The sequence below is a fragment of the Tupaia chinensis genome, unplaced genomic scaffold (assembly GCF_000334495.1).
Source record: "Tupaia chinensis unplaced genomic scaffold, TupChi_1.0 Scaffold000288_2, whole genome shotgun sequence".
Classification (NCBI taxonomy): domain Eukaryota; kingdom Metazoa; phylum Chordata; class Mammalia; order Scandentia; family Tupaiidae; genus Tupaia; species Tupaia belangeri.
The window spans coordinates 4,716,929-4,730,675 of record NW_006159773.1 but is presented as its reverse complement, the minus strand read 5'-3'; the positions used below and the strand labels follow the sequence as shown (position 1 = coordinate 4,730,675).

General features: G+C 39.2%; 1 pseudogene; it reads right to left on the bottom strand.

The window, feature by feature from the left end:
• Positions 1-2,354: 2,354 nt before the first annotated feature.
• Positions 2,355-2,472, bottom strand: LOC114008106 (uncharacterized; annotated as a pseudogene).
• Between the last annotated feature and the right edge of the window lie 11,275 nt (positions 2,473-13,747).

Below are 13,747 nucleotides of genomic sequence, written 5' to 3'. Positions count from 1 at the left end.
CTATACTTTCCTGAGTTAATACTAAGTAGCGTATTTTGTTGACTTTTTTTGTCTAGATTTTTTTGTGCTCAAGGGATTTGAAACTTGTGCTCAGGGCATACTCACCACCTGGCCAAGTTCTGTAACAAAATTTAGAATTTTGGCTTTTAGCTCCAAATAAAAAGGGGGGCAGTTAGGCAAAACATACTCAAGACAAGAAGTGGTCCTTTAGTATATTCCCCAACTATTGAATGTATCTTTAGGAATTCTGTACCAAAAAATACATTAATCAGAAATCCCTTATATCTAACTGGTTGTCAACCCATACCAATTCTGCTTCCAAGATAAATTCCCTAATTTTACCTTTTCATTTCTATGTCTATTTCCCAAAGTCAGGCTTTCACTTCTTTCCTGAATTATTGCTTCTAAATGATCAAGCATGACTACATTGAGCTTATACCTACCTTCTTGCCAGATGAATATTTCTGAGATTCTTACTTGATATTCTACTCAGAACTTATTCTGTGCATGCATTCCAATTGAGACAGAATAAAATCCCAATTATTTAGTATCTACTTTAAAAACAGAGCAAAGTGAAAAAGCCTGGTGTACTTGTAGCTGATGAACTTGTTTGACTGAATCGACTAGATTTCAACTGACTTTGCTCATTGCCATTTTTCTAGTTCTCAGCTATGGACCCTCTTCAGACTCTGTGCATTCTTCTGGTGTATGCATTTTACCTCTTGAATTTGATTGCAGTTTATTTTTCCTTATTTGACCCTTAGTATTCAATTGTAGAGCTCCCAGAAATCTCAGAAGTATTAGTATGTGGTAGTGGGAAAACTTTGAAGGTGCAACCAAAGGTGTTCTGTCTTTAAAACTACTATAATTTTCTTCCTGATCCATTAAATATATGTAGTTATAAGAAGTACCTGTTGTCATAAGAAAAATAAATATCATGTTATATGCAAATACTTCCAATTATCCTACAGAACTTCCTTAAAGTGTTAGGTATTCTTCTATTTGCAACTTGTATGAATTTGATCACAAATGATTTTTTAAAAATTATTTTTCCCAGCATGAATACACTGTATATTAGTTCAGTCAAAGATACTGCCATACATGTTATCATCAACAGATACTTTTCCATTTTTGTGTCTATTAAATGTGTTGCTTCTTTTCCCTTTTGATTCTCTCCCTCCCACCAATGCCACCCCCATTTCTCATCTTCCTCCCATACTGTCTGTATCATCCAGTTACTCTCCGTATTTTTATACCTTCCAATCTTTCAGTCTCTTTCAGAGTGCAGACATTTGGTGTATATTGAGTAGGGACATACAATGTCTCTCATATGTAGTATGGCATGCTTCTCTTAGCATTAAATATTCCATATTCATCCACTTTCTATCAAATGCCAGGGTCTCACTGTTTTTTTATGACTGAGTAGCATTCCAGAGAGTACATGTGCCACACTTTTTCAATCCATTCATCTGTTCTTGAATATTTGGGTTGATCCCATGTCTCAGCAATTATAATAATGCTTTAATAAACACAAATGATTCCTATTTTAATACCGTGTCCAGGAAATTATAAATGTTGTAATATGCATACTAGGCATCGGAAGCTTTAACTAACTAGTGTCATTAGACTTGTAAGAGACCACTTGGAAATTAATTAAGTACTAATATATTGCTAAATGAAATAAAAAATATGGCTATAGGGGCCAGCAAGTGATGTGGTGCTAAGGACACTTGACTTCCACATGGCTGAACACAGTTCAAATCCTGGATGTGGTGACTTACTTTTTCACACTCTCTCTCTCTCCCTCATCAAATTAAAATAAATAAATAAATAAAGGCAAATAAAATAATTATTTAAAAATAGCTACATATACAAATATATAATAGCATATATAAATTTATTAATATAGGTATAATTATATACAATGAAATATATCATCTTATAAATATTTTACTCTGGAGTTTTAATTTCATTTCCTACCCTAGTTTGTTTGCTAAAGTTCTTACCACATGGGCCTATTTTTATAAATGAAAGAAAAAAGAAAAAAAGAGGTTTCAACTACAAGCTGATATAACTTGATTGACAAAAAGAATTTCTATCTGTTGAATATGCTTATGTCGATGAATTGTGTATTTTTATATACTTCATGTATTTATTCCTCACAAATACCTTTAGGGTCATCAGTTTTTCAGAAGGGGGACATTAAGTTTAAGTGGTTTACTAAATGAAAATATAGAGATTCAAACCTTCTAAATACAAAACCTATGCTCTTAATAAATCTTGTAATTCTATTTGTACAGTTACTTTTAAGTTCAAATATGAAGGATATATTTCATTTATTTATTTATATTTTCAGCCTACAGCACCCAGTATTCACAGGTGGTCTCCCATCCAAGTACTAACCAGGCACAACCCTGCTTATCTTCTGAGATCAGACGAGATCAGGCATGTTCAGGTGGTATCGCTGTAGACTGGAAAGATATTTTATATAGTCAGATTTATTTCTTCAGAAAAGAGGTTACTTGAGGATGTGCTTCACTGATTTAAATGACCTCCCTCTGTAGTAATAAAGTAGTGTAAAGTTCCTGATATATTACTGACGAATTTTATTGGAAAAAGTATTTCATGATTACTGTTTCACAGAAAACATAATTCTTAAATAGAAACCAGGGTTTAGAAAAAAATCATCTCCAGAAAGTCCATCAACCCTACTGCAACTTTAGGATTGAAGCCTGAAAACCTGGTATCCCTGAAGACTTTAAAATAAATGGCACTGTAAAAGCAGGAAGAAAAGGAAAATCTATTATGTAAGTGGTACATCTGGTATCAAAATGGTTGTTAAGAATCAACTACATTTGAATCTGTGTTGTCAAAATACTAGCTTTAATGAATCTTATTGCCACAACCTTACTGCGAGTTGATATTTTGATTTTGATTACTAAGTTCCTAAATGAACTAACACTTATAAAAGAGAGATGAAGAAAGCCCTCAGAGATAATACAATCATATCCCATGTTTGCTATGTCTTCCATTTGAGTTTTCATTCACATTACTGAAAATAAATAACAACTAAAAAATGCCTAGCCCAGGAAAGAAATATTGTCAGGCATTATCTTTTCTTATTAATTACTGAAGTGGAGGAAGTGGACTTCAACTGCATCTGGAAGAATTAGGTTAACATAATTACACATAAAAAAATGAAAAAAATGAAAACTAAGTTAAGATTTATATCTGAAATGCTTGGATCCAGAAATGTTTCTATATATAAAATCATATTAAAAACCTTTCCATGAAAATGTTTTACAACAGATCAGAATCTTGGTTACTATAATATATTTAGTATATATTATATATGCTGTTTGTTTGTTTGTTTTTGATCAATTGAGACTTTGAAGGCAGATGTCCATCCTATTTTGTGCCAAGGGGCCCTTCCCAACTCAGAACTTCACTCATTTCTCTAGCATCCTCTAGCTAGTTCCTGTGAAAGCATGGCTTGAAGTTGGGAAGGGGGAGGGGACTTGCCTAACTGGTAAGATGAGGAACCCTGGCAGATGATGGTATCTCCCTTATGGGTTTTCCTTGAGTTCTTCTCTTCTGGATATTGCTTATAAACAAAACAAAAACATAGAATGTTATATATGCCTTTATTATTTTTTAAGAAGCTTCATGCAGCTATAATTTGAACTGAAATGAAAAAGCTACAGATACGTCCCAAAACAGGGGAAATTAACTTTATTCTGTTATCCAAGCTCTACAATCACATTTTCCTCACTGTTCAAGTACTCAAATAGTACTTGAAATAGTGTTTGAAATAACACTGGTACTTGAACAGATGATCACATTAAATAGCTAAATTATTCAGGAGGAAAAGACAGTACCGAGAAACAGAATTATGACCTCATCTTCTTTCACTATGAAAGCCCGGGAGAACTCATTCCCCACAAAGAATACTTGACCTATGTTCCCAGTCTGCTCTGTATATTATTAATGTCACGAGGCCATTGTCCTCTAGAGCATAACATTTGGTTCCTATTTGCATCATGATTATCTGGCCTTTATATAGCACACTTTTGTTAGGTTTGAAGGTCAATTGTGATCTAAAGTTTGTCCACATTTCCCCTTATTATCTTTTCTTGAATTCAGTTAAGACATTGGTTTGGTTCATTGTATCCTGAAAGATTCCTTGCTGAGTGGGAAAGTGAACATTAAGAATGCTTTGAAGTTACATGTCTTGTCCCCACTGATTTACACATTGAAAAAATGTACTTACTACATGTGTCTCTTCAGATGGCTGCTACCTACAGAGAAGTACAGGTCAAGGGCGTTCCCCTCAGACTTCACTATCCAGAGAAGAGATGCCTTCACTCACTGTTAATAGGTATAAGAAGGACCAGCAGGTGGCATACTGGCTACATCGCTGGATTCCCATGTAGTCAACTGCAGTTCAAGTCCTGGATCCGGTGGCTTAAACTCATGCTAGGCGCGGGTACATGTGTGCCCAAGATCCTGAGAGGAGAATGGAGGAGACGGGATTGCAGGGGACCCATCCCCAGAGGGAGTGATTTCTCGCTTTCTGTCTCTCTGTCTCTCTGTGTTTCTGGCGAGCACATGCACCCTACAGCAAAAACCTCTCCAAAAAAATAGGTACAACAGGCCATCGCTGACGTCCAGGTACTGCTTATTAACTGCCCTTCCAAGGACTCACGCCTTAAGGGCTTCAGTTCTCAGGGTGTTCATAGCCAAGATAGTATCAGCTCATGCACTCTATCCTCCTGTCTCCTAGTCCTGCAATCTAAGGGATCTAGATTTCAAATGGTTTAAAGAATTCTTGCCCAAAGTGACAAGGTCTACTACCAGTATGGCTTCTTGTGGCTAGACAGAATCTTAGTGCCCTTTGTGTACAATAAGCTTCAGGACAATTTATCACCTCTTTCACAGACCCCCAGATCCTCCTACACCCATAACTGGTCCATTAGTTCATTCCTGTTACATGCTGAACTGGAAGCTGACCCCAAATCCCAGCCCAGATAAACCATTAACTACAGTGAATCTAGTTAACCCAGCACCAACTCCACTTAGTAATTCTTAAATAAGATGCCGCTCCTTTGTCCACACACTGTATTTCCATAGAACTTTGAGTGAGGCACCATGATTCCTGTCCAGCTATGTCTACTTTCCACACAAAGCAGCTCATCATTTAAGATGAGAAATTGTTAAACAGGTCAAGTTCTTTTTGTTGTTGTTGTTGTTGTTTTAAATTTTAGCAGAGGGTGCATTCATTTGCCAGAGAGAGACAGTATGACAAGGACCCCTCCACTCTAAGATATGGTCATGCTCTGATCTCTTTCTCTCTATCTCCCACTTTTCAGGATTTGGGGCATGCACATACATGTGTCTGCAGTGTTTCTCAAGCCACCGTGTCTGGGACTTGAACCAGGAAACTGGCCATGTAGGATTCAGTCATCTTAACCACCATGCAACAAACTAGACACTTCTAAATTCTAGTAAGTTTTAAAAACAAATAATTAATGTCAAGATCTTTAGCCCTGCCACCCTTCACCATTTTCATCAGCTCAAGCTTTTGAGTCTCCTACTGTTTTTATTTTGCTTTAAAATTTATTCATTTCATGAGAAAAGGAGGGGGAAGAGAGAGAGAAAGAAAGTTTCTTCATGCCGTGATCCCCTTCCCCCAGTTCTCCAGCCAGTCAGGATCTCGGGCACTTGCTGGGGGTATTTCAAGTCAACACAGGATCTGAATGTACTGCTAGCCATGTGGCTTCCAGCACTGCAAAGTGGCACTGCTACTCCTGCTCTCATGGCAGCTGGGCTGGACCCTTCTCCATTTCTGTATTCATGTCCTACTCCCTGGTTCACAAACCCCCCTTTGTTCTTTTGAACTACTGTCCATCTTTCTATTGTGCCCACCTCACGCCCTCAAACCCTTGGTTTCATACTCACGAGATCCTACTGTGATCCAACTGTTCCCTAAGACTGCCTCCCCTCCCCTCTCTTCTACACATCATCATCCTCTAACCGGGGGCCTATCTTCCTCTCATCCTCTACTACTACACCCAAGCAGCTTCCTGCTCCTTTCCCCCCAGCGGCTTCTAGGTTAATTATTACATTTGATTCTTGCATCATTCTTGATGTGGGATTTATTTATTTCCCTTTTGGTCTCTGGCTGGAAGAACATTACCCACGTTCTTTGAAAATTTTCACACATGACCTAAAGCTTTGATCCCACCCCTATTCCTACTAATACCCTTGCATGTACCCATTTTTTTCAGCTGCTCATTCCATGGCCATGCCCTTAACCCACACCATCCCCAGAGTAGCTTCTTTAGAGCTCTGTAATTTCCAGTGTCCCACATTCTAGCCACTGTCTCTGCTTGTACTTATTCTTCACTCTCCTCTTTCCCAGCACACTCTTCAGCTTTGTTGAATCTGTCAGTTCCTGGACCTCTCCTCTCACTCTATCAGCACCCGCTGGCCTTGCATCTGTTGTTTCTCCTCCTCCTCCTCCTTCTCCTTCTCCTTTTTTGGGAAAAATATTTTCTTTATTTTATTTATCATTATTGCCATTTTCAACTTGATCAGAATGAGACACAGAAAAAGTGAGAAAGCAAGCCACCAGGTCTGGGATTCGAACCATGGTCAGCCATGTGGGAGTCCAGCACACACAACCACCATGTATCTGCATCTGTTTCTTTTTAAGCCTAGACCTTTTCTTTAGCCTTAGATGAGTTCAACCACTAGACCTTTCTCATTATATACCTTAATTAGAAAATTCTGCTAAAGAAACTCAAAAGATAAAATTTATAGCCATCTGGGCTGACCCATGGTGAGGCTGCTGAATCCCACATGGCCAATTGCATGGCTCAAGTAGCAGGTCTGGAAGCTTGAGGAACACACCAGTGCTGTGTGTGTGTGTGTGTGTGTGTGTGTGTGTGTGTGTGTACCCAAAGTCCTGAAAGGAGGGAGAAATGAAGGGGAGGAGATTATGATGTGACAATTCCCCATGGAGGCTGCTTCATCACCTTCTCCCTCTTTCTCTCTCTCCTGTGAGCGTAAATACTCTTTGACAGACTGAAAAAAGAAAAAAAAAATTATACCTTTCACATCTGGCCTGCAATCAAGCATTGAACACTTAATCAGAAGCTGTTTTATTACATCAGTTCCATATATTATTTTTAAAAAATGAACTGATTTTATTAAGTTTGTCTAAGCATGAATGAAAAATTTTGTTGTCAACATCATATTTGCAGATTCCCATAAATACTATTTGTCTTTTTTTTAAATTTTTTTAATCACCAGAGGGCATGCACACTGGCCAGAGTAAGACATAGAAACAGAGGTGAGGGTGGGGGGGAGAAAGTACCTCCCAGTGGAGCCTGGTCACGCTGCAATTCCTTCTCCTCCATTTCCCCATCCTGTTGGAATTTGTGGCACACATGCACACGTGCCTGGTGTGTTTTTCAAGCTATTGGGGTGAGAATTCAAATTGGGGTTGTCCATGTGGGATCCTGCTTCCCTAAGCACTAGGCTATGGAGCCAGTCTTCTGAGTCTTTTAAAACACAAACTATAGTGTTTAAAAATAGACAGCATGCTAAATATGACATAACATCCTCTAGTCCAGGGATGGTAAATACACTTTGGCGTGCCAATTTTAATGGTTTGGATTGCCAGTTACTCTTTTTTTTTTTTGGCTACTGGACACAAGGTACATAGTTTCATAAGATTTAGAGATGAAGAGTTGGGACAGGCAGATACTTCATGGCTTGGAACAGCTTTCTAAGCACTGCTTTGCTGACATGTATTCAACTTTTAGCTTTCACGTGTAAACAGAACTTCTTCAAAGGCTGTTTACCTCCAGGTTTGATGAAATGTTCTTGCCATATGCCTTCCAGTAGAGCGGCTAAAATGTCTCTCTTCCTCACCAAACTCTAAGGTCCCCTAAGACTCTCAATCATGCTCACCACTGCATCCTGTGCTTAGAGTCATATCCAGCCATAGCAAGTGCTTAATAAATATTAGCTGAATAAACAAACAGTATGGTCCCAAGCTGCAAGTTGACCTCTATTCTCTACATTTTCTTCCCATTCTAGTCACAGTGAACCCACTGCTGTTTCCTGTAGGTTCAATGTATTGAACTGCTCCCCTGGAACATAAACCCAACTTGCCTGATTTTGAGTATGCATCCTCCAATGTTCATTTCCAATTCTACCTTCTCCAGAAGCATTTCCTCATCTTCTCTTCCCATTTTATTACTTCCTTTGATTTTGAAAACTGGAAAGACCTTAAATTTGACTTTTTTTTTTTCAACTTTCTAATTCAACATAAGAGAAAAGAGAGTCTCAAAGTATGCCTTCCCCATAGTGACTCCACCTAGTGGAGGAACCGAGCCTAGGAAACAGGTCTTCTGGGTTCTTTCCACTGCACAGTGCCACCTTCTTAACATAGGCAGCCAACTCTGCTATTGCCAGCCAAGAGTTCTAACCCACGGATGGATTTGTAGCTACCTAGGAAGTATAAGTGGTCACAGTAGGGATGCTTACTATTTCAAAAATGCTGTCCAACATTGCTCACTTGATGTTTCCTTGGTAAACTGGGACATGACTATCTCAGAAATGTTCCCAATGAAATGTGTCTTTATTAAAGTATACTCTTTGAAGAGCATTTCTTACCTTTATGCAATTTGTATATCTACACAAGTTTTTTTTTAAAGCACTTTAAAGCTACATACATCATAATGATATTAATCTCCAGCTAGAAGCTTTTATGAAGCTTTCAACGAGAATCTAGAACTAAAATCATTTTCTAAACTAAATGACGGCTTTCAGTTTTATGGTCAAAGAATTTCGCAAAGGTGGAACAGGCATTCGCACTGCAGCACCTTTTCCCCATAACCCTACAGTGCTCTGCTAATTCCTACTACCATCCCGCTGCCTGCTCTTCTTTCAGTTGAACCTGTGAACATGTTTTATTGACAATATGCCGATTATTAGCAGAGATGGAATCAGGGCCCCTTACAAAAGAGAGTATAATAAAGCAGTCAATGTGGTATTGCTCTAGCAGGGCTAATTGTTTTTTCTATTTCCTGAACATCTTAGCTTAAATCCTGCCTGTTCTTTCTAATTAACTCCACCTAACGGAATCATACTGATCTTTCAAGGCCCAGCCAAGTTCAGGGCCGACTCAGAAGAATTCTTACTCACATCTGTCAGCAGTGATTGCTCCATCTGCTGGATCTTGGGAGATGGATGAACCTTCCAACCAGGAACAGCATGAATGCTCATAAATATTCCTAGACTGGTGGAACCTGCTTTTGCTGCTACCTATTTTACTGAAATACTAAGTGGGAAAAAAAATAGAAGAAAGTCTCCTTATGTTGTGTAACTTGTGTTCTAAGATGAGAATAGTGGATAGTCTGGAAATTTCCAATGCGAGAGGACTCCAAAATGTTTGTGGGTAAAAACTGTGAGTTTATTTTGGTGCAAACATTTTTTAAAATAAATGCCTTGTTCAAAGCACTAGCCCTCTGGAGAATTATTTTACCTACTATAGCATATACTATTTTATTTCCTCTATCCCTTGTGAAAACAAAATTTTCTGTCTTAATTTATCACAGTGTCCCCCGAGCCTGGAACAGCCCTGACTCATTGTGAGTGCAAAAAAATACCACTTGAATAAATTAATTCTTTCTATTATTGATACTGTCATTATTATTGGACACTCAGGTATATCCCAAACTTCCCTGATGATAAAACTATCTGGAATGATTCATGGGTTCAGCCCACCTTGCTGAAATGAAATCTCTAGACAAATTCCCAGGAATCTTTACTTTTAAACAAGGCTCCTGGGTGAATTATGTGTGGGGCCTTGCTACTCAAAACGTGGAACATGATTACTATACAGAGAGCTTACTCCAAGTGCAGAATCTCAGCCCCAGTCAGACCCATTTAATTAAAATCTGTGCTTTCACAAGAGTCCCAGGGATTTATAAGTACATGTAGGTTAAAGAAGCACTAGTTCATAGTCTCTTAAAATTTCCAAACCTGGCAGATTACCAGAATGACAGTAAAACTAGGGTGAGACCTGATAAAAAGGTGCATCTATCTTTTCCCTCTGACTCTGAGTGATTTTAATGTGGACCAGATCAAGGAAGCACTGCTTGACTCCTAGTCTTCAGATACAGTCAAGGCTGCTTCATAATTTAAAGACAGTACGAGTTGTTGCCCTTTCCAAAAAAGAAAAAAAGTCTCTATTTCTATGTCCAAAGCTGTGAGCATATTATCAACAAATTAGCCAACCAACTAATTAAACATAGTTTGTAAGAAGCAAAAGGACTTGAGTCCAGGAAATACACTGGTCAGCCTTGGTGACCCCTAAGGAAGTGTCTTCAAGCAACTGAAAGTGAAAATCTGCCCAGGACTGTCACAAAATAGAAACCTGACCATCTGATGGAGAGAGAGAGAAAGAGAGGGAGATTCATGGTTTTGTTAGTTTTTGCTATAGGGCATGTGTGCTCGCCAGAGAGAGACAGGAAGAGAGAAAGGGAAGGAAAGTGAGAAATCACCTCCCCACAAGGACGGTCTCACTGCAAGAACTTCTTCATTTTCCTCTCAGGATTCTGGCATGTACTTTCATATGTCTGACATGATTTTCAAACTGTTGGGTCCAGGACTTGAACTGCACACTCAGTCATGTGGGATCCAACACCCCAACCTCCTTAGAATTTCTATTATAAGAAATGTATTCCTGTTACCTCTTATCCCCATCCCTGTTATAAAATAGGTTTTATTGTTATTCAGGTATGATGAGGCCAGGAGATTGGGAAATGACTGCTATTGAAAAGCTAGGGGGCTAGCCCATGGCCTGGAGGTTAAGGCAGCTGCATTCCACATGGTCAGCCATCCAAGACCTGGAAACTTGAGAAACACACTGGGCACTTGTGCGCAGGTGCCCAAAATTCTGAAAGGAGAGAGAAATGGAGAAGGAATTGTGTGATTGAACATTCCCCATGGGAAGTGCATTCTCACTTTCCCCTTCTTTTTCCCTGATGAGTATATATAGTCCTTAGAAAAAAATAACAACAATGGGGTCAGCAGGTGGCATGGTGGTTAAGGTGCTGGACTCCCATAAGGCCATACATGTTTCGAATCCCAGACCTGCCAGCTTGTTTTCTCACTTTCCCTTTCTCTCTTCGTCCCTCTCTGGTGAGTGTACATGCCCTATAGCAAATTTAAAAAATAAAATAATAATACATAAAACTAAATGAATAATTCTTTAAAACAACAACAAAAACTAGGGTGTTGCACTCACAGATCCCAAGAGAAAGGAGTAGCTTACACCATCAAGGGTCATGTGGAGAAGCACAGGGTCAGGCAGGAGGCAGAGGGAAAGGAGGGGAATGTGGGCAAGAACCTTGATTGTGCTTCCCGTGAGAAGGCATGGATGAGGCACGGGGAGCAGATTTAAGACTGTCTAGTTTCAATCCTACCAGTGGGCTCCAGGGCATAGAGACTGCCTTGTCTAGTACGTGGCCCGGGATTTCTGGGTAGGTGGACTTTGGCCTTGTGTGTGGGAGCCCTGGAAAAGAGATGGGTATGAGTGTAGGCTCTCGACTGCTGGATTTGCAGACGAAAGTCATCTCCTAGGCCAGCTACCCAATTTTTATCACTGTGAATTGGGTAGCCCTCGCAGTCCCTCCAGGGTCAGCAATGCACAGATATCAAAGCATCAGAATACAGAAAGCAAAAAACATAAACCCCTCTGGGCCCCAGCCCTCTCAGTCTGCCCAAGTCAGAAACATTGCTTTTGTCAATCAGAATTCGTCTTGCCTTTTATGTGGAAAACACATCTCCTAGTTAATATCATCCCTCCCCTCTCTGGCATGCCTTGTTCCCCTGTCTCTATATTTAACATCACGATAATTATGATTTTGAAAATGGAGATATGATTCAACTGTGACATTTTAGACGATGCCACTCCCCTGAGCACAGGCAAGGGCTACAATCAAGGTTCTGCTTTTAAGTTTTCTCAAACAATGGATTTTTCTCCATCTATTGTCATTAACTAACGTCAATGTGAATGTGAATGTTAAACAGGTATTTCAGATCACTTTTCCCTCTGCCTTTTCTGTAAAGGCAAATTTGGCTTCACTCACAATCCAGCTTCGCCTGCTGCCTGGGCTCAGGCATCCCATAACTGTTTTGTTTATGTCACCAACTTCAATGAAATGGTCCTGGGTAAAACTAACGTAATTACAGTCTTTTTTCCTCTGGTTGAGGAATAAAATGACAGTGGGTTAATGTCACTCCAAAAGATGCTTGAAATGTATCCCAGAAGCTGGAGAAAAGCCTCAGGCAACGTCTCTTCCACGACTGTCATGATTTATAGTGTCAGGTGGGAAAATAGCACAATGGTGTTTGATCATCTCCTGTGACTCCAAATGGCACAAGACTCATACTTTTTTTTAAATTTCAGCTTTAAAGTTGAAGTTCAAAGCCATTGGTATTTATTTTTTAACTTAGGCAGTTATCACTACCCTGCTAATAATCATCTAGTTCTTCTACCTCTGTGGTTTTTCTTAAGATTTATTTAATTTTATTATTTATTATTGTTTTTTTTTATTTTTTTTTACTTTTTAATTTGCTATAGAGCACATGAGAAAGAGAGAGAGAGAGAGAGGAGAGAGAGAGAGAGGAAAAGTGAGAAAGCGAGCTGCCAGGTCTGGCTCACAGCTATGTGGGAGTCCAGTGCCTTAACCACCCTGTCACCGGCTGGTCCCCTACCTCTCTGTTTTTATTTGCTCCCAAAAGGGATAGTTAAAAAATAAGTTCAGAATTACATACTCCAGCCACTATTTAGATCTGAATTCAAAATAATGTGCCAAAGATCTTTAAAAAATAAGAAGATAGATCTTAGTTTTAAAGAATGTTTTCATTACACAGACAAGAATATGTTCAATTGAAGTACAAAGTCTGTATCATTTCAATCTGCTTTTCAAGTCTTGGAGGAGATCTGATATGAAATAGGAAGCTTAGGTTTGGATCATCAGTCTACCAAATGGGCCTTGACTCCTAAACCCATTTCCCCCAAAAACATGGTCTCTGCCAAGGTTTCATATCACATAGAAACCTACAGTTGAATAACATATCTTCGAAGACCAAAGTCAAATAAAACTGGGACAAAACACAATCCAAAACACAAGTAGTTACAGACCTGTATCACAAAAAACATTTTACTCAGTAGCTATGTGGGAAAAAAAAAAATCTAAGCATTTTCAATCTTAATAGAGAAGTAAGTCTTCATTAATCCCTGATTACAAGCTAAGTGAGAGAAAGAATCTTTCACACTGCCTCCTACTCAAACCATAGCTACGGCTCTCCTTTCCTTTTCCAGCAACCCTATTAGAAAATTTTTCTATAGTTACTTTGCAGTCCATTTCTGCTTAACCCATAGCCTACTGGAACCTGCTTTCTGAACCAAGTATTTTGTTTAAAGATAATAACATCTTGGGACCAGCAGTTAGCATAATGGCTATGTCTCTAGGCTCCCATGTGGTTGACCGCGGTTCGCGTCCCGGACCCAGTGGCTTAAACCTCATGCTGGGCACATGTGCGTGCGTGCCCAAGATCCCGAGAGGAGATGGAGGAGAAGGGATTGTGATGTGGCCATCCCCCCTGAGGGGTGATTTTTTTTTTTTTTGTTTTTTTTTTTTTGAGAGGTTTTCACTATAGGGCG